At 40.4% G+C, this 21,485-nt stretch overlaps 1 protein-coding gene across 1 annotated transcript in view; it reads right to left on the reverse strand.

Annotated features, from left to right (window-relative positions):
• The window catches only part of Rrp46 (exosome complex component Rrp46), an 88,043-nt gene that overhangs the window by 18,860 nt on the left and 47,698 nt on the right, over positions 1–21,485 (reverse strand). The window contains exon 8 of the transcript XR_011718133.1: positions 2,323–2,610. The gene's annotated coding sequence lies outside the window, so the exon portion shown is untranslated. The remainder of the gene's footprint in view (positions 1–2,322; positions 2,611–21,485) is intronic.

Below are 21,485 nucleotides of genomic sequence, written 5' to 3' on the forward strand. Positions count from 1 at the left end.
TGCCCCTATGTGTTCCTTTTTCCGTTGAGTTTCTTCAGGTTCTCCCGATATACCGAGCGGAGAACTCGTTCGCCGGTCGCAAAATCGCCTTTTTGTATTTCCCCGCCACGAAAGAGAGGACCGGGAAGACACGTCGCGGCTGTGAGACTGGAATCGGGAATTTATTGTCAGTTAAACGGGCCCGTTCTCCCCGGCCAACTTATCCCGGACGAAGCTTTTGACGGACCCCTGGTGTCTCGATCGTTCGCTCGAGCCCTTGCCTGCGACTCGAGACTCATACACACCGAGAGAATTAGTGAAATAAATTGCAACAAATATGTAAAATGCCGAAGATGGAGAGATTCTTAATTTCGTGAAACTTTCGTATATTAGTAAATTTATCTGCTTAAGGGTTTCTCTAATCCTAATTAAAATTAAAAAGGGTACGATACTTATACCTTTTATGATTATAATAAAGCTACACATATAGATTGTATCAACACTGAAACAATAATAGCATTGGTGCTTGTGTGAAAAAATGTAAACTACTCGCTTTAAAGCACACTTAAAAGGAACAGTTCGTTTAAGTTTTATGTCGTTCTTTTATCAGATACATTAATGTTTATTTTATAGTACTTATTGATTAGCAACATTCCCGTCTACAAATTATTACATAATATAACATTATGTAATAACATTAAAAATATTAAAATAAATTGTAAATGACAATAACATAGGTAAATGTGCTATAGAAATTGCTTTTTTAAGAAAACTCTGCGATTATCTTCACGTTTGTATCAATATTTTCCTTGTATCGAACCATTCGTCAATTTCTTGATAATCCAGCTATGTTTCTTTCTGCATGTCGTAAAGCTATCCACATCGCGTGTTAGAAGTTTTCCCGAAAGGGAGAACGCGCAGTGCATGTAGTCGGCAAGATGGTTCGCTCGATAGATCGTCGGTCTGTCTCTCTTTTCGATTGCTAATAATCTCAACGCGCGACTTCTGTCTGCGAAGCTTCCGTTGTTAGCATAATTTTCGCATTTATAGTGTTGTCATATTTATCATGTTCTTAGCATTGAACAATATTAAATAGATTTACTTATATGTCAGCACGCATGTTATTTCGAGAAAAACTTTGTGTATTATTCATTACATCCCTTACGAAAATAGTTTTGCGTTAAACATGCGGATTATATTCAAATTTACAAAATGCACTATACACTATATTTTATTATACACGAACATAAAAACGATAAATATAATAATCCTTTAAACGCGTAATCGGCACAGCTATCTCCTTCAATCTTCGAGGTATTTCTGACAGAAAACATTATGACTTTTGCCGCACAAAGAAGCGGAACCACGCTGGAAAAAGAGTGACGCCCCTCGAATAAAGTATGGCTCTGTTTTCTCCGAACTAATGGCCGTTGGATCGACCATCGTCCACTATGTAACTCAACTAACTCTGTGCTTCCTTCGCATTTTATAGATATATATGTCTATCTACTTAGCTAACGATCGGCAAAAGAAGCGATTATTGAAGGAAAATCGAAAACACTTCGTATAAGTTTTTTTTCTCTACTGAGAAAATAGAAAATATTTACTACTTATATCTATACTGATTAAAAGAGATAGACTATTAAAAAATTGGTAAACATTATGTAAAACGGTCAGTATATACATATGTAAAATACCTCGTCTCATTTAAAGGAATTTTAAAAATACAAATCCATATACGATTTTCAGATACATTAAATTCACAAGTTATAAAATCTTTCAAGAAATTATCACATGCTAAAGCACAAGGCATAAGATATAGAAGAAACATATTTGCATGATATATCCAAAATGGTTTTGTCTAAACATTATTTAGGCAGCTTTGCTATTGGTAAAAATATTAATCGTAATTGATAATGGTACAAGAGAAACGTTAAACCTTCGCAGGAAATATTCACGTCTAATGTGATATCTTTGTCCAGACGACAGGAACGTACATTGTCTCCGTTTTCATCTGTTCACCTTTTGACCCTCCTTTACATACGTATGCCGTCGCGACAAAAGGCATGTATGTGTAAAGGCACCACTTTTTTAAAAAGTGATATTTATTATTTTCATAAAATGTGTAAATTGAGACATTCGTTGAGCAAAAAAATAATATTTTTAAAATATGTTATATATATATATATATATATATATATATATATATATAATGTATTTTTATGTATTAGTCCTATATGTATTTTATGATCTTTCTAGTATTTTGGATCTTTATAGAATATTAAAAATATTATATTGTATAATACGATCATGGTGTTAAGCTATCGTTTGTTTATAACTTACGACAAACATTGGGCGAGTCATCGACTTTGTTGGCTTGGAGGACTACTCTTTGCATAATCTCGCTGGTTGCGACGAGATAAATAGCGATCGTTTGGAAGCGAAGCGTCGCAAGTAATGGCTGCCCTTCTGGCCCTCTTTTTCAGCTTTTTCAGGCCAGTATTATTGCGTGGTCCGTCGTGTCCCCCATTTCGCCATGTTCCAAAGTACGAAATAACGAGTGCGTACGACCCCGTCCGTTCGTCGCGCTTTATCCTGGCCGTATAACCGCCGAAACGAACCATTTGTCATCTGTAATTAAAGAATAACGTTTTCCTCTTTGCGCCGAGAAGGGGAGAATTTACCGGGCGTAATCACGCTTCTCACCGCACTTTCGCGTAATCTGACGGTGGCCCTTTCCTTTTTTTATTTCAACGACCATTGGAAACGTATCCGAGCATTATATATTTAATAAACATTAATCCCGCGATAATTATTGTTTTGTTATATTGCAATTAATTATCGAATTAATTCGACAATTAATCAGGATCCGTGTGCGCCGACATACTTCATAAATATTAATTTCGCAATAATTACTGAGCCACGGTACAAACAACGGATAACAATTTGCACGTTTTAACGAGCCGCGCTTGGATTTGTTTCAATGACAAAAGAGGAAACAGGGGTTTCCTGATTGTGATATCCAAACTAATACCGAGAGACCTATAATTAGTCATATTATAATACATTATTATTATTATTATTAAGATATTATATTTCATAAAATATAAAATGCATAATAATAAATACAATTAAATTTTTTATATATTAGAGAAAAGATGATTTCTAAATAAAATATTACTGTATTATTACATTAATGTAAATATTACATTATGTAAATATATGGATAAATGTAAATTTATCAATTCCTTTCGATGTCGAGTAATAATAAAATAAAAACGCATTATGACGGTAATGCTGGGTAACGTCGACCAATCTAAAAAAGACAAGGTTCTTCACAAGCAGAGGCACCGACATTTCATTGGCAATCTGGTCAGGCCTGCCCCCGACGGCGCGAACAAATTGTTATAATCGGCGCGACGCTTCAAGTACAACGTCTTCGTGACAAGATGTGGCAGGATAAGAATGATACGTGTCTCATTGTGCGACAATGGCGACAACCGGGCAAAAGCCGGGAGAAAGAGAGAGAAGAAAAAGGTGAAGGAGAAGGAGGATAAACGAGCGATCAGAGGTCCATCAAAATGCACGGCGCTTCTTCAAGCTCGATTCCCATTGTCGATGCCTTTGGCAATGCGCGATATCTACCTGGCGGACACCTGCATGCTGTTGCATTAAATTACACTTTAAACACGTTCGATCGTTTCACGCGGTGGTCCCCATCTCCATGAACTTCCACCGCAAGAAATGAGCGATCCAACCATCCGCTTGCCCGTGTAAATCGGGATTTATTGCGATTTCGAAAAAGACTCGCGTCGAAGCGAGGCATTGAATCTTTCGCAGAATATATCCGTTCCGCGGATCTCACACTCACCATAAGCTTAAAGCATAAAAAGCGAGATAATTAAGGACGCATTCCATCAAATTGTATCTAATGTCGGCTTTATTACACTTACAATAGATGCACGTTAATTAATACCAACATCACGTTCGACTTCTACATTGTAACAACGGGGCGAAACCGTATGGTAATTAAAGGAGATTAATGAAAAATTAGCTAATTAGAGAGGAACTGCGAAGTCACGATTAAAGGAAAAGTCTCTAGCGTAAGATACTTCTTGATGCACTAATTGATATCACTAATTAGTATAATATCGTAAACGTAATATTATTAAATAATGGTATCAAATAATAATAATACTATTAAAATATTGTATTAAAATACAATAATATTATTTCAAAACATTTTATTTAAAAATATTAAAATCTAGCAAACAGCAGTTGAGTGATTTAAAAAGTTATATAAAGTTGAAAAGTATTTGATTTATTCTTTTCAATATTCACGCCTTAATTAGTTGCATTTTTTATTAGAAGCAAATTTATAATTATGCCATCAATTCGACTTTGTCTACGGAAGCTATATAAAAGACAACGCTAGGATTTCTCCATTTCAATGTGTGTGTTATTCTCTTTATCATACAAGACAGGCCGCATCTTCGTCATGCCGCAGCGTCATGCCAGCCCAAGAAGCCGGTGGGCAGGGGCAAAGAAGTGCAGTGGTCAGAGGAGCACCTAAGATCCACGGAGGTTGATGTTTATAAGAAGAAAAATTTGCATACGATGCAGCAGATCGTCGATAGCAAAGTCCCGCGTGCGAGGCGGTGCGTCTCGGAGATTCAAAGAGGCTTTGTACCATTATATCCGGGGTTTCTCTCTCTTTCTCCGCCTCCCCTCCCTCTTTCTCTCGTGCTTTCGCTCTCTTTCGTTCTCCTTCCCCCTCAAATCACAGGCGAGTTGCCAGCCCTATCGTGAACAAAATAAGAGTCTATATATCTCTGCTGTGTGTTTCGCTTCGTGGTCTCTCTGTACTTCCTTTTTCTATCGGTGCGCTACGTCACTGGACCGAAGCGACGTTTTCCTGATTGGTGTTGACTTATGGAGCGATCGCTTTTTCGCCGTTTGAACTTTTCTCTAAGCGTGCATCTCAATTTTGGCGCGCATTTTTCTTGAATATCAGGAAGAGAGACATTTTTCCGCATGAGTCACATCTCGTTTCTCTTCGTATAACTGTTCATTTATTCATTATGTTTCTTAGACATTTATCAGACTTCTACGTCGTGTTTTTGACATTGCTATAATAAGTATACCTTTTCTTTTCGAAATCTTCCCAAATCTAAGAAATAATGTACGTTTTGCTAAATAGTATATATTTTAAAAAACTTAAAGTATCTCGTCAATGTTAATTTAAAACAGAGTGTTTGAGAATCATTAATAATGACACATATTAAACATAAAAATTTACACATTATTATAAATATCATATACATATGTTAAGATTAAATAAAATTTTTGTTATATAATAACTGAAAAAAGAAGAAATACATATGTAATTATTCCGTAATAATTTAATATACAACAAAATAAAAATCGCATAATCGAGAGAACTGATGACGCAGATATTAAATAGTTTAGAACAATTGAGAGAAAAAATGAAGAAGAAATGAACATGATATCGACGTGATCTCATTCTTTCTCAACCACATATTCTATGTTGTCATGTGTGATCAAAGCGGATAAATTAAGGAACGGCTAATTAATGGGTAATTAACGAATAACACTACAGAAAGGAGACATCGAGGAGAGGTGGTCTTGTCCCGCGACAATTGGACGATCGATCGGCCGAACTCTGATTGTCCCCTGGTTTTCTTCTGGCGGTATCTCTGAATTTGATTCCGATCTCTTTGATGAAGGTACATCTCGAGGTACATCTTTTGCGTGCCAGTCGCTTTCTTCTTCATTAGCTTGCTGGTACTGCTTGGTCACATTGTTAATATTTGATCAACAAGATAAGAGTGTTTTACATATATCATATATTTTTAACTCTTTCTTTTTGGCCTAAACCTTTTTTTGTCTCCTCTTCTTGAGTCAAAGCGCCATCCCGTCTTTGAGATTCCGTTATCTCGATTGTGTCTTATCGACAGCAATTAGCGCATCGTCAGCGTTTCTACGATTTTTTTACGGACAGGCATAATATGAGATAGATAGAGAGAAGCCTCTTTCAGCGTTTTAAATAACAGTTTACATAAAAATTACTTCTTGGGAATCATTGAATATTATCTTTATATATCTGCCAATACATATTTAAATTTAAATTTAAATAAAGCATATAAAAGTATAATGTAGATTAGCATAACATAAAAAATATTGATTCCCAAAATGATTTCTAAACTTATTATAATAATAACAAGCACATTATTATTATAAACATATTCTATCCTATCTTGAGTAATTGACAGTTTTAAAGAACACAAATCTCAATTTCGTGAAATCGTAGATCCAATTCACCCATTTAAGAGGCGGATAACTAGTCAAGAGAATAACTTAACAAGACGTAGAGAAGAAAGATCGATTGCTCGCATTAATTGGCAGCCGGTCCGCGTCGATCCGCTTCGCGGTGTCGAACCGAGGGATCGATACCCTGCGGTGTAAATAGGCCCCGGCGGATTAATTAAGTACGTAAAACGCATATGTCGTGAGAGGCAAGAGGGATTGCCATAGGCGGCACTCATTAAGATATTCGCCAGGCTGTTTCTTATCTAAAGAGTGACAGCGCTCAATCAAAGAATCAGGATCGCTGCTTGTGGCAGTCATGTTGTCAATCACGATCGGCACGACGAATCTCCTCTCGTGTCTTCGCTCAACAAGGTTCTTTTCTTTTCTCCTTGCTCTACCCCGCCGTCCCACAAACAACTGTCTTCTTTGAGGCTGCGATCCGAACGCTGCGCATCCGTATCTTCATCCATCTAATCGCGGAGTAATTGATATGGATGAAGATATCCCCCTTTCTCTCGGCGTACTCTTTCTTGTCGAACGACTCCACATCGGCAGGCGGATTAGACAAATGTCGGTTTGTCTTCACAAAAGAATATTGTAAAAGGCTTGAGAAATTTCTATGAGACATTAATAAAGTGAATATGCGATACACAGAAAGAACGTGATATTTTTATAATAGCAATTTGCATGCTTTATATGTATTTAAATTTCTTTTATGTACTAGACGATTTGTGTATTCGCATTTTTTATTTGCTCGAATTCAAAATTGCTTGACGGATCATCCGGAGAGTGGTGGTGGAATTTCGAAGCTGGCGCATTTCGCCTGGTCGTTAATTAAACGAAATTTAATTTCGGTCTAAGAAGCACCCGCGCGCCGTCCCGAAGCCGGACGAAGGACGAAGGACGCGGAATTAGCGGAGTCGAAGTAAGAGCGGGGTGGCTTGTTAAACAAATTTAATATTCCGACCCGCGGCCCTCCCCTACCCACCTTGAGAAAACTTGCCGGAAACTTGTTACCGCGTTAGCCCGGAAGGCACATCAAATTCGTCTGTTCCGGGACGACCTCGCCGCGTGTTCCAGTGAGTCTCGCCCAACTCTTGCGACGGACTCTGGAAGCGCGCCATGTTGTTTCTACAACCCTGTAGGCTGCGTTTACGTTCTCGCCTTCGTACGAAACTGCGCCGAGCACGAGAGACGGCGGTGCCGTTTTGAGCAGCTCAAAGTAGCTTCAAGGCACCGGCTGGGACCTACCAAGAAGAGTCTGTTCAGCAGCGAGAGAGAGAGAGAGAGAGAGAGAAGGAGAGAGAGAGTGGTTGGAGGGTGGATAGAATCGAGGGTTTCTAGCCGGAGCCTCGCTCGGATGCAGGGGTGGTAAGTAGGTAGGTTAGACGGTAATGCTAGAGCAGACTTAGGAAGTGGCGTCGTCGAGACGCCGTAACTTCTGCCACCCTTGTGCCAACCTGACGCCGCGCGGCCTCCCTCAGGATATGCATGTAAGTTTACCCCGCGGCGACACGTACCTTCCTCCCCATACCCTCCAACGACGCCGGCTCTATACCAATCCTGTCCTATCCTATCATATTCTTGGCCCGCAACGGTATCCAACCACCAATATATGTTAGCGCATCTTGTCCACGAACGACCTTTTGACATTTTCGCAAATATCAAGGATTACGGATAAAGAAAGTATGTAGAATAAATATCTAGATATTTATAGATCTAGATATTTATAAGCATGCGAGCAGGAGTATTTTTGTAAAGGATTCTTAACTCGTCTTTCTTTTTTAATCTGAATAAAACCGAAAATAATGTCACATTATTCGTATTAAATTATTCTTGAAATTAACATTGATTAAATATTATCACAGTTTTTCCAATCATAATTCGATTGCAATGATTAATGCTTGCTATTCACAAAAAAGAAACATATTGCAATTCATAACGATGAAAGTTTAATTAAATACAAGCACGTCAGCAAGGAGACCCCGACGCGTCGTGATGCAGATTGGTTGATAAGATTTCTGCAGGAATCGAAGAACGGGTCAGGCATCGTTTTACGTTTCATCTAACTCCGGTAAGGTCGTATCGTCATGCGATCCAATTCGTAAATAAAGTTGGCAAGGAGCAAACTGCAATCGTGCACGCCCACATAACTTCCATAATGGCGCAACGATTCCGTTGGCGTGGCCCACCCGTCGGTCAGAGGTATCGCAGGGGTAGCATAATGATTGCGTGCCCGGGGGCAATGAGGTAGTTTGAGAGTGATGGCGATCATAGGTGCGAGTGAGAGGGAAACAAAGGGATGGGTGGACGCTAGATGGATCGCTGAATGTTGACGCAGGGGCGGCGCGGGGTGGTACCGACACCAACTCGACCACCTGCACCCCAGGTAATCGTGGCAACCTGTAAGGTGCTTGGTATCGCGCTTGGGACTCACCCTTGTACCTTTGCTACGGTATCAACTGCTCGCCATGCATTAGATACCGCGGATCTTTTATCCATTTTTGTTCATTTGCGTTCTTTTATGTTTAAATGATAAAATTGCTTTTATGCTTTATTAAAGATCTTGTGGGAAATATTTAAGAAAGGTTAGAAACAAATGTTTGTATAAATACAAGGAGACTTATTAAATATTTAACTATTGCAGTAGAATGCAATTAATATTAAAGAAAATTCGATAAATCTTAGTCTCTCTTTACCGCTATAAAAATATACATATGTAACTTTTCCAATCCGTATTTTCAATTTGTAAATGTCTACCTGGTATATAATTAATATACATCTGCACAGTGTATAGCTAATTTCCGTACAAGCAATGCAATTTACTATATTCGAAATTCTGCGTGAAGCTTCGGTGTAAAATTATTATTAAGCAAATAGAGATTTAGGCTTAGAACATATGTAGGACTAATAATGTCTTAGCTGTATGCAATAGGATGGCGCAAGATCATTCTGCTCAACTATTTCCTCGACTACCGCTCTCGAGGTCAATGAATTTCGTAAGCACTCAGGTACATCTAGTAGAAGCGCACTTAACTATGCCAGACTGTGCTGGCTACGCTCAGCAATATATATAAGAGGTCGGACTAGGTCTGACTATGCGAGGCACGCGAGGGGGCTGCTTGTAAATTCTCTCCGAAATGAGAGTGTCACCACGCTCTCCCACCACCCCTTTCCATAGTTCCTTCTTCCTCCGTTCCTTAACTCTCCTTGTTCTCTCTGTACACGAGCGCTGCGCGCACGTCCCTTCCCTTCGCAATCCGCCATAGGTCGATCTTCAGTTCAGAGTCCTTCTCGTATATATCGCATGAATTCCCAATGAGCTTTCGGTTATCGTTCTCTCTCTAGTTTCTATTTTTCTCCTTTCTTGCTTCCGTTCATACGTTATTATAAAATCATTGACCCCGTTTTAAACGTAATAAATTTGTCGGCTTACATTTTCCTTAAATATAAACTATATTTTATTCTCTAATTTAAAAACAATATACCTATATAGTCATATCGATACTAACGTAGCGTGTTCAATGTATAATGCGGGTAACGTAATCTCACGTGAAACGTTCCGAGGAAATACTGCGGGCGCGCTCGATAGATCCAGATCCGCGATCTTGAAACGACTCGAGACGAGCCGGATGCTCATAGCCGGTGAGCGCCGGAGAATCCTTCTCCGTTTGCAATTTCAACACATGCCGTTACGCGCACGATTCCGTATTCCCGTCGAGGAGTCGGTCGCCCGTGGGACGGAGCAAACAAGTTCTCCGAACCTATTTCCCTAACTCTTACTCCTCTCTCTCTCGGAGGAGTCATGGATCACCACGCGTGGCACGTGGTGGTGCGCCGGTATGGCAAACGTCCGATGGTCTTTCGCCTTACGAGGGTTGGCGGTTCGCTAGCCCCGGTATATTCCTCTCGGCACCATATCCTTCGCCTCGCTTCCAGCGCAGGGACCGCGTCAACGCCGAAGAACGGTGCGAGAGTGCTGCGCGCTGCCACGCATAATTGTGTATCAACACGCAGTGTGTGCGGCCAACTTGATAACGTGATGAATGTTGACATATTCCCTAATGCCGATATTACATACGACCCACCGCCCTCAGCCTCCGCCGCTGTTGTCCCTCTTTTATCATAACGCCTTGTCATCCCTTCGCGATGATGTACGGCAATACCGGATGTCTTTTACTCCTCCGATGGGGATGCCGTTGCTTTGTTTATGACTCGATTTTGACCGAGAATATGGTTCGGTAACAATATCGAAATGCAATTTGTTAGAAATAAAAATTGTTAGAATTAGACACTTTTTATTAAACACTAATTTGAGTTAGTCGAGCCTCGAGCCTTATTCACACATGACTAACACCGAGTTTAAATAAAATTAAACTTCTTTTAGAAAAGAATCTTATTTGTTTATTATTTGTTAGCGGAATAAAAATGTAATTTCTTCTAGAAAGTTGTAAATTAAAACATGTGGTAACTTTCAATTATAGGTTGTAAATTTTTTAGAAAGCTGCTGGTATCTTTTTCGTTATTCTATAGATGTGGAATATCTATTTCCAACGGTTCTCTGCGTCATTTAAATTGCTCGGCTGATTTCCTCGCGGATTCCCACGATAAATCCTTACAAATAAGCTAAACAATTTGGCGTAATATCGGAAGAAGCATGTAGTAGTATCACCGTAGGGGTCCCGGGGTACGCATACGTGATAGGTCGAGGGGTTGAATCGAAAAGTGGTGGTTCGGTTTGTCCTTTCGAGGGTGCTCGAGAATTCGATGGAAAGCCCCGACGACGCTTCCGTGGTCTAGGGTGGATGCCGTTACCCTCGTAAACCAGGAGACAAAATCGGAACGGAACAGAGTCGCGATACCGGGGAGACGGTATGAGAAACAGAGACGACCGAACGGCGAAAGAAAGAAAGAAAGAAAGAGAGCGATAGGGAGAGAGAGAGGACGTGGACATTTTCCCTCTGTCGGGTTTCAGCGGGAGAGCGAGCGAAACGTAGCGCGGTATGCGGGCCACGTTTCTCTTATTTATCGTTTCCCGATGCTTATGTTTTACTAGGCCGTGCCGTGCCGTGCCGCGGTACACGATAACACCGGCAAGGGGTGGAATCACTGAGGGAACCAATAACGTGATGTATTATACATAATGCATGGTCCATCCTTCGCTCGGTTGCTACTTTGCTACCTGCGTGCACGAGCCTCCGTCTCGGCGCTCATCGAAGACTCGAGGAAAAAAAGAGAATAGATAAGCTTGAGGCCTCTCGAACAGAAGAGAATGGGAGGTTCTCGATAATGGATCGTCGCGAGAAACAAATTCGATTTTAAACCAAGTAAGACGTTGCTTGTCTGCAAAGTCAGCTTGGACATACATAAATATTCTCAAGTATTAACGTATCAAGTATAATCGAAAACAATTAAATCGCTGTCAGATAGATGATGTTGATTCACACATCATAATGGTTTGGTTTCCTCTATTTTTCAGTTTGGTTTAAATTACAAATCAATAATTTTGAACAATTTCACTCAATTTTAACCATATTCTCAATCGCAAACGAACATTTATTTTGTCTCTACGATTTTACATCTATCAAATTTTACACCTATCAAATAAGGGCAACTATAATAACGTACATAGTTAATTCATTTATACCATATTTCTTAATTAACTCAAATAAAAATATTTTTTATATTAAAGTATTATTTCGTTTATTCACATAGAAAACATTTAAAAAAAATTTTCTTCCTGAGAATTTGATAATCATTACGAGTCAAAAATCCCTCATAATATCAATGATAACGGGCAGAATCGTAGCGGAAACTACCGTTGTAGCGGTGTAAGCGTGCGAAATGGTTTTGCATTTGAAATACTTTAATATAGGAGGATACATAACTCAAACCGTTCTCTAAATCATGGTTTCACGTTGCTTCGAGGCGGTAGATGTTTCAATTTCCTTGTGCAATGTGAATGTCCGTATTCGGGTTTATGAAAGAGATAGAGATGGAGAGAGAGAGGGAAGAGAGGGAGAGGGGAGAGAGAGAGAGAGAGAGAGAGAGAGAGAGAGAGAGAGAGAGAGAGAGAGAGAGAGAGAGAGAGAGAGAGAGAGAGAGAGAGAGAGAGAGAGAGAGAGAGAGAGAGAGAGAGAGAGAGAGAAATAGATAGAAAGAAGAATCTAAGGGGAAAATATGAAGTTAATTTCGATACGTTTATTCAGATGACAACGGTGACATCGAAAGACAAACACTGAAAACCGTGTGTCGCGAAATACGGCGCCCTTTCAATTTCGTCAATAACAGATTCGGAACGCTGGCGCCACGTTAAAATCTAATATTTAAAAAGCGACGGGAATCGGAAAAAATTGTTCGCGTGAGCAATAAAAGTCCACGAGAGACGAGCGCATACGTCGTTTCACGCCGGATGTAGCTGGATATCGTTGAGTGTATCAATAATTGATGTCGGTAATCGACCAGTTGACGTATCACCAGCGCGGAACGGCGGCAATCGGGATCTGGCGGCAGGTACATTTCATATTTAGATAAAAATACGAACGAGCGGTAATTTAAGAAGTCGTTGAAAGAGAAGGTGCACAATCGGCGTAGAGTGCGATGCTGATTATAAAATCGAAATGTTAATAAAAGAGAAGGAACGAGAGACTTATTGTTAGCAGGCAACTTTGTTGTAATAATGCATTTTTGATGAATGCATTTAGTGAAAGATATATTTTCAAATAGCTGTTTTTAATTTTAAAAAGAAGCTAAGAAAAAAATAATCTCTCGAACAAAAATAGTCTCTCGAGTGTTTATCTATGAGATGCACGCTTTGAATAAGCGATGCTCGTTAATTAATCACTTTGTTAACGATCCAGCAATTACCACGCTTGTCTAATTGAAGCTTACATTTGCGTTTATGGAACATATCGCGTCGAGCAAACGCGGAGGCGCTGTCGTTACCAGTGAGGTAGACAAGTTTCATTTGCGTTATTTATTCGGAGCGAGGCGGTGCACGAGAGCTCGGTCGGTGCGTAATTATAGTGGGCGATGGGACGGAAGGGGTACGGGGGGGATGAGGATGGAGGTAGAAGGGTGATAGTCAGGAGGGCGCGCGCGAGGGCCGGGAGAAACAGAAACAAAAAAAGTTCACCGACAGAAATGGGGAAGAGTCCGGCCTTCCATTAGCGCACCCTTGATTACTTTTTCTCATCTCAGCATCTAAATAAATAAAATATCGGGATTCGCGCCTCGGTCGATCGTCGCAGCGGTGTCACGACGCTTAGATAAGAGATAATGGCAGACGGAAAAAGTAACTTTATTTAATTACGAGAGGGCCTCCTCGTTAGTTACAGAAAAGCATGATATTCTCTCTCTAGTTTTGTTATCAACGTCGAAATCGTCGATTTTCGTCGAAATTGTTCATCTTGAGCGAAATTTCTTTTTCACTTTGTATTGTAAAGCGGACAAACATAATCAAAATATTCTTTAATTGTATTTGATTTATGCAAATTTTTATTCTGATTGCATTGACTGGCAATTTCTTATTATTTCCGCAATCTTGTAGTTCTATTATGGATACTCGAATCATTAAAGTTGATCTCTACATTTTCAAAGACTGGAAACGGCACGTTACAATCGACCGGTGTAATAAATACGTTATAATCGCTTCTCTATGCGCGCGAAAATTTACTGCACCAATATAAGCTTCGTGCAAGAGCGGCTGTCGAGAGTGGCATTAGTCGCGGGGGTTAATTAGATCGAAATTGGCGGTAGCCGGCCGCCGCAATTTTTCGTCGCCATTTTTCGCCAAGTAACCGATGAATCACGAAAGTTTCCAGTGACCATCGCGTAATAACCGGCCGCGATTTCGGCCGTTGATCGGTATGCAAAGTGGCGCGGGCCTAGCACCGTAAATCATAACCGTGGCTATGCGATTCAGCATTCTTTCTCATTGCCATCCACCCGCACTCCACGCCGCCCACGCCATCAGCTTGCCCTGCCAGCAATCCCCATTATCACGCCCGGCAAAAATAAGGCAGCGAGAGCTGCCCTACCCTCCGCCCGGTTTTAACGAGGCCCCGGCGATCAGTGTAGACTCTTAAACACCCCGATTAGCTGGCTGTCACGAGCAGCCCCACCTCATTCTTTTCTTTAATTCGTTTTTTTTATCGAGCCCGAGGTAATTAGGGTGGCATCCCTGCAGTCAGCGGCTCCCTCGCTAGCCCTCCACCGTTCTCAAATTCTCCCTACCCCCCCGTTTGCTACCCCGGCACGTCCTCACCGGCCGACCTCGCGGCGGGTTCCGTGTTTTAATGAGATTTAGGATTCTGTTGCTAGCTAAATTTTCATAAGTTCCGGTGGATTGCCGGTTTCTTTTTTTTTCGAATTCTCTGGCCGATTCTTCTTCTTTCATAACGTCTTTTTTTGTTTACATCGCGGCATCGTTTCGTTTTACATGATTAGCGTATCACATACTGTGGCAATCTACATAAAATCTATATGTTTATCACAAAGTAAAGATGCGCTGGAGAAATTAATCTCTCTAAATAGATAGTTTGTATACATATAAGGATATAATATATATTTTACATACGGAAAGACTAAACATTATTTATATGCATTTTTTTTTCTAACTTGGCGGGATAATTAGCTCGCGGCGAAGCATCTTTGTTTATGACCGAGATCTTAACATCCGAGCATCCCATGCGCAGTCGAGATGGCGGTTCTCTGTTGAAAAGGTCCTAATGTACGGAAAGAGCATTTCGCCATCGTGCGGCTGCGAAGAGCTGTATAGTTGAAATGGATGAAAGAGAGACGAAAGGGAGATTAGGTGCGACGTTAGCGTTAGCAAGAAGCGCGTCCAGAGGAATTCGTCTCGCGGCTTAACAACCGGAGACTTAAGGCAACCAACGTTACCGAGTCTCTCTCATTCTCACGCACACACGAGAAATCGTGTAGCCACGTTTTACGAGCCAAACTCAGTTTCTCCGTCTCTTTCGTGTCTTTGCTAAAATCTGAACTCTTTACCTCACTTGATCGCATTGGCGATGCGTCACGTCGGATTAAAAAGTGAAATACCTTCTACGCGACTGCCTCGAGGAGAGTAACACGCTATGCTGTTTATGTATTGAAATATCATAATATAAATATCTCTACACATAAATGCATTTGATCGAATTGGTTCTATTATCTATTAATTAAAGGATCGGAAGACCAATAATTGATTTTTATTGAATAATCTTTTAATTTGGGCACAGCAAATTAAAAAAGAAATCGTAAAAACATCTAAGTTGCTGATCGTCATTAAAAATTAGGATTTTAATTAACAGTAATAAAATTTTGTAAAAAGTAGTTAAATGTTTTAGAGAGTTAATACATATATATAGAGAGAGAAATGTTCAATCTAGCAGCAATATTGCAAACTCCCGAAATGTTTTCAACTTTCAATGCCATTTCTCTAGTTACTTACTACGGTGAAACTAAATTAAAAATCACGCAGGCACTTCAACGTGAAACAATGCTCGCCGATGCTCCGATATCGTGCCCGAAACCGGAAATACCGTTGCGGGTGGAACGAAGACGGCCTTCTGAAATATCGAGATTTACTGATGTATCGAATTTCATGGTGCACCGATCGTAGAAATCGGCAGCTTTTCACGGTCCATGTTTCTCCCTCCAAGAGAGTTTCGTGTTGATACAGCTTAGAGTGCAAAGCGAAACAGTGGCGCTTGAACATTAGCATTCCGTAGTTGCGGTGACGTTTCTCACGAGGACTTCCAAAAAAGAAGGACGCCCGCGACGTAAAATCGGCGCAAGACGAAAAGGTGATACTGGTAAATGGCGAGAGGCAAGGCTCAAGAATTTTAGTTTTCAATACGTATGTTGATTCTTCAATTATAATATTTTTTCATTGACAGAATTTAATGGCTGGATTTATAGAATTATGCTATAATTATCACAAGTAAGTATATCTATTCGTATAGCTCGCATGAATAAAATCCTCGTAGATGTACATCGGTTTTTGACAGATCATGTGTGAATCATTTTCATAATATCTATAAATCATGTATTACTTCCAAAAAATGGAAAATTCCAGTTGATGATAAATAATAAATAATATCAATAACGTAATATTATAATTTTTGTAAATTGATAAAATAAACGTCAATGTTTCGAAATTTTTACATTACACATTAGAAAGAGAGCGAGAAAGAGAGAGGAGAGGGGGAGAGAGAGAAAGAGAAAGATTATAATCAAAGAAATGCAAATTTAAACACGGCTTTTGGTTTGGTTTTCAAGGACTGGTGCAGCCCAACGTGGGATTTTACTTGTTCCTACCGGCGTCATACGTACACCGTCGCTCTCAAGAATCGGAATCGCGTACCGCAAACAATACACGTTGTAGGCAAGCCGTGTCCATGCATAATTCAAATAGTCGCACAGCCGTCCGTGGAACCGCGGAACCGAGCGAATTTTCTCTTCCGCTCTTGCCTCCGCTCCTAGTAAATACGTAATCAGACCTCGCTATCATCCCGTTCCATTCCTCCCTATCCCTCCAACAACCCCCTCGTTCGCATCCGTCGCTCCTTCCTTCTCCTCTCTCTCTGCGAGAAGCCCGTCGCCCGGTTGCCCGGCACAGCAACCCGTCCCGTTTCTCGTCCCAGCCTCGCCTCGTCTTCTCCCGTAAACACCGACTCCATCGTCGTACACACCTCAGCTATCCCCCGGCGGCTATCCCCCGTCTCCATCCTTCAGCCACCGAGTACACAGTTATTCCGATACGAGTTTACACGCCGGCGCTCATAAAACACGTATGAGATCTGTACCGCATTGCGACACTTTGACGGCATCAGTTCAAGTCACGTTTAAAGGATAGATATATAGCTTGCTCAATGACCTACACAAATCAATCACGTATTCAAATGTGCCGAGATATATTTGTAACAGATTTCTCAATCTATTGCATATAACATTGAGAAATATAATATCGACATCTTTATTACAGATGGTGTTAATTATTATGGGCAAGTTATATTTTAGAATTTGATGTATAAATAATACTTCAACAATATCGATGTTTATAATGGAGTTTATCAAGCCTTTTTGCATTTTACGTAAAATATTGAATATATACGTGCAATTTGGATTCATCATTATTGCTATTCGCTAAAACAATGAGCAAAAAAGATCACTCCGTTCTAGCATATGTTTGCCTGCAATAAACCCGAACATCGTTCATATTTTTGTCCTTTATCATGCCACAAGAATACCACCTACCGACACTTTAATACTCACTGTGTCGAAACTAGCGGATCGGATAAACGTCTGTACGAATTCAAACGCGAACGAGCGAGAATTATGGATGCAGTAGTCATGCCGATCCCGATAAGATCTTTAGATGTCGATCCTTCAAATAATCCCGATAATTTATTGAGAATGAACAGGATGGAGAACATGGTCGAACTTGCGACTGCAAACGTTCTAAAGTACCATTCGAACTTTTCAAGAGCAATTCGGCGGCCCAATTGTATTCGGACGATTACGAATCGATGTAGCGTAGCGAGATCGTATAAAAAAAAAAAGAGTCGCGAAAAGTAGAAAGAGACACGTTCGTAGCCCCCAGGCTTATCATCGAGGGTTAATGGCACGACGAGTGGCTCGTGTATTTCACGAGCGTCTTTCGCGGCGGAGGACTGGGGGGGGGAGGGTGGGTCCTGGGGAAGACGGCGGAGGGTTATCCCGGCGTATATATGCGCCGCGAGTATCTGGACTTATGATGGAAACAATTTAGAGGCTTTGGGCGCAAGGCGGACGTGTAAGCCCGGCGCGCGTGTACGGAACCACTAGTACCGGGGATGTGCTCGGGGTGCGACGGCGGTGTATCCGCAGGGACGAATACGATGGCGTGTGTGCGCTACGGTGGAGGGAGCTAAGCCGCAATAAGTCGAGGGATGAGCGCGAGATGTGGCCGAATCGTACCGCGCATACTGATATCCCGTGGATAGAGAAAGAAAGAGGGAGGAGACGCGCGATAGCCGCTGGCTCCTCTTCCTCTCGCTCTGCTCTTATTGCCCCGTCCGCCGCGCCGTTTCACGGCGAGAATTTTCGAGTAACAGCGCGATCGCTTCACCGCCGCTGAAGCCGGTACGTTTATCGCCAAAAATGAATCTATTGTGCATTGTGATCTCGTGTAAAGCGCGACTATATTACGCGCTGAATAATGAAACATACCGTGGAAACGTAAATTGTCATCATTAATGATAAAATTGAAGAAAGATGCCTAAAAATGTACGAGAGGAAGAAAGAAGTGGGAATGGTTGAATTGATATTTAATCAAGTCCATTGTAACTCAAGATATATATGTTCATATGTTGTCGCGTTGTCATCTGTTTCTTTAGTTGAGTTTAAGAAATAACCACCTATGTAAATTTCAAAATTACATTATTCTGTATCTCTCATTTTAAGCCATGTTTATTATTTTCACAAGATTATATTCAATTTTAAATAAAAATAAAGAGTAAAAAAACATTTTATTCGAAAAATAAGTAGTTTAATATATAAAATTTGTATGCCATTTATATGTTTAATAAAAAATTGCATGCTTATAAAATAGCATCACACGCTTATATAAAAAAATCACATAAAATAGTTTTAATTATATACACTGATTACTTATTGACGTAAGATGACTGTACCTGCGCTCGTTGTAGATCATCGATACGTGTGGCATTATTATAATCAAACATTTTAAAATATAAAAGGGATATTTTAGAAATTTGTCACTGCGAGATAATGTCCTCGCGAAAAGGATGTTGCTTACGTCTTGTTGACACGTTATCCCTATCCCATGAATGAGGAGAATATGCGCAGGAAGACGTCAACTACGTGGCTTTCCGTTGCGCATGGCAGTGTCCTCGCATCGGACTTTTCGAGTAGTAGGTGGAAGGGCGTCACGGCGAGTGAAGACGGACGTCGCGACGCTACCATAAATCGTGGGTTTACTCGCCGACGGGGAGCGTCCTCTATCCTTTCAAGCGCTCCTTTTCCTCCTCCTCCTCTCTCTCTTTCTCTCTCTCTCTCTCTCTCTCTCTCTCTCTTTCTCCTTCCTTTTCCTTCCCCTCCCACTCATCATTCCAGAAAACGACCTTCTTTCCGAAAACCACGAACGACAACGAGGTCTCCTCTCATCGTTGCAAGAGAGTAACTCTGGCAAGATGACTTTGATTATGCTACTATTAACTGGATTTTATGGAACGCCTGTCAATGTCTCGCTAATGTATTGTCGACGTTATGGCTTAAATGTGAGCAATTAAGTAACTTGGATTATATCCACAATTATTTTACTTTTTTTTGTAAATATATAAAGACAATATTGATATAGAAAATTACTCGTAGAATTTGAATTGGATTTAAATTTCAATAAAAATAATCTTTAATCTTTAACTGTTTGCATAAAGTCTCCGGAGGTCCATAATCATTTAGTTTATTTTTTACTGCTTATGTCCTTATTTTATTCTTATATTACAATAATATAGTAAAAGTGAGTTATTGTATTTAAAATAATATTAAATTATTTTCAAACATTTGCTAATGATATTTTGCATCGTTATTACATTGCAATTGTAATTCAACTCACAATATTAATCTTATGCGCGCGAGTAACAATATATTTAATTAGATCATATACATATACACATATATGTGTGTATGTATTTCTTGTGCCTGAGGAAAGTAAAGGTGGCGGAAAAAATAAGGAGTAAACGCACTGCCGTGGAAGAAGCTCAGTTTTGCTACCGTAGACTAATTTCCTCCGGCTATTCTCCGGACCGTGCAGAAAGTTCTGGGTGATGTACTCGTCCCTAGAGCCTTAAAACCGGCGACTGTTCACGGTCTGGATATTATTCAAAGCGGGTACGAATATACATATACCATTACGCACGTACTAACTATCCAGCAAAATGAAGTGGCTCGTACTCGCAATAAAAATGCCTCGAATTATGTAGGCACGCCTCGCCATTCCGAAAGAAATTAAAAAGTAATTAAAACAACCGGAGCTCTCGCAGCTTTTACCTAACACTCGAGATCCTTTAGAGGATCTCGGGAAGGCTGCGAAGAGGTCGTTTAATAGCGGAATCAATATTTGACAGAAAATAAAAACATAAATCACGGGAATTTAATTAATCGACGTCTATATAAGCTAGGGTTAAGATAAATTTGCAAATCAGACTTTTTAATCAATAACTGTCTCGATATCAATAAAATTTCTTATGTGAACGAAAGTTGGAAAGATCTTAATAATATTTAATTTAATAAGAGAGCGATTTTTATAAATGTTCGGTAGACAATAAATAAATACACAAAATTCATCCAGAGTTTAATTTCTTCACGCTCAGACAGCCGCGACAAAGCTCGCGAGGTAAAGGGATTTCCCCTCTCGCGTACACAGTCTCTCTGACTCGCATGTTCCTCGTCCGGGGGGTAGGACGATTTAATAACGACGCGGTAAATTAAAATGATAGACGTCATCCCCCGACTGGCGGCCACTGAGAGCCCATCAATTAATGGGAGCCTCTACTTCATTTGCCTATAAATAAATAATCGTCAAGTGCCTCCGCTCGCACGAGAGGTGTCACTCGGCATCGAGCGGAGGTGGAAAAGCGGAGGTGGAGGAGTAGGATGAGAAGGCAGCAGGAGGATGGCTTTCAAATATTAACGCCGTCTCGTGGACGTCACATACGTTACCCTTCCTCCCGCGTTTCTACATTCGGGCAGATGCGTGCGGGCTCTGCCACGTACGATGCCTGCGCCATCGAAGTCTCTTCCACGTCGCCCTGTTTTTCTCGTCTATCAACGTGCGCAGAGATATCTCCAAGATGCACGCGATGGAATATTTAAGCTTAGCAACTATTATTCCTAGCAGTACCAAAAAAAAGAAGGGGGTTAGGGTCTTTGGAAATTATTGCATTTATGATATCTTAATTTAAAAATATAAAATTTTGGTAAAATAATACTTTAAATAAGATGGTTGTAATACACGTATATAACAACGACAATCACTTCGCGGTTCGCACTATTTAAATATTTAAAATATCAAAGTCCTAAATGCTAAATTTCGTAGCATTTAGAAGAAATCATGCAGATGCGGCAATCATATCGCAATCGCGCGGCCGTGACAATCGAAAGTAATTCGG

Source organism: Temnothorax nylanderi, unplaced genomic scaffold (genome assembly GCF_030848795.1).
Source record: "Temnothorax nylanderi isolate EJ_2023f unplaced genomic scaffold, tnyl_v1.0 TNYL_tig0050_pilon, whole genome shotgun sequence".
NCBI classification, from domain to species: Eukaryota; Metazoa; Arthropoda; class Insecta; order Hymenoptera; family Formicidae; genus Temnothorax; species Temnothorax nylanderi.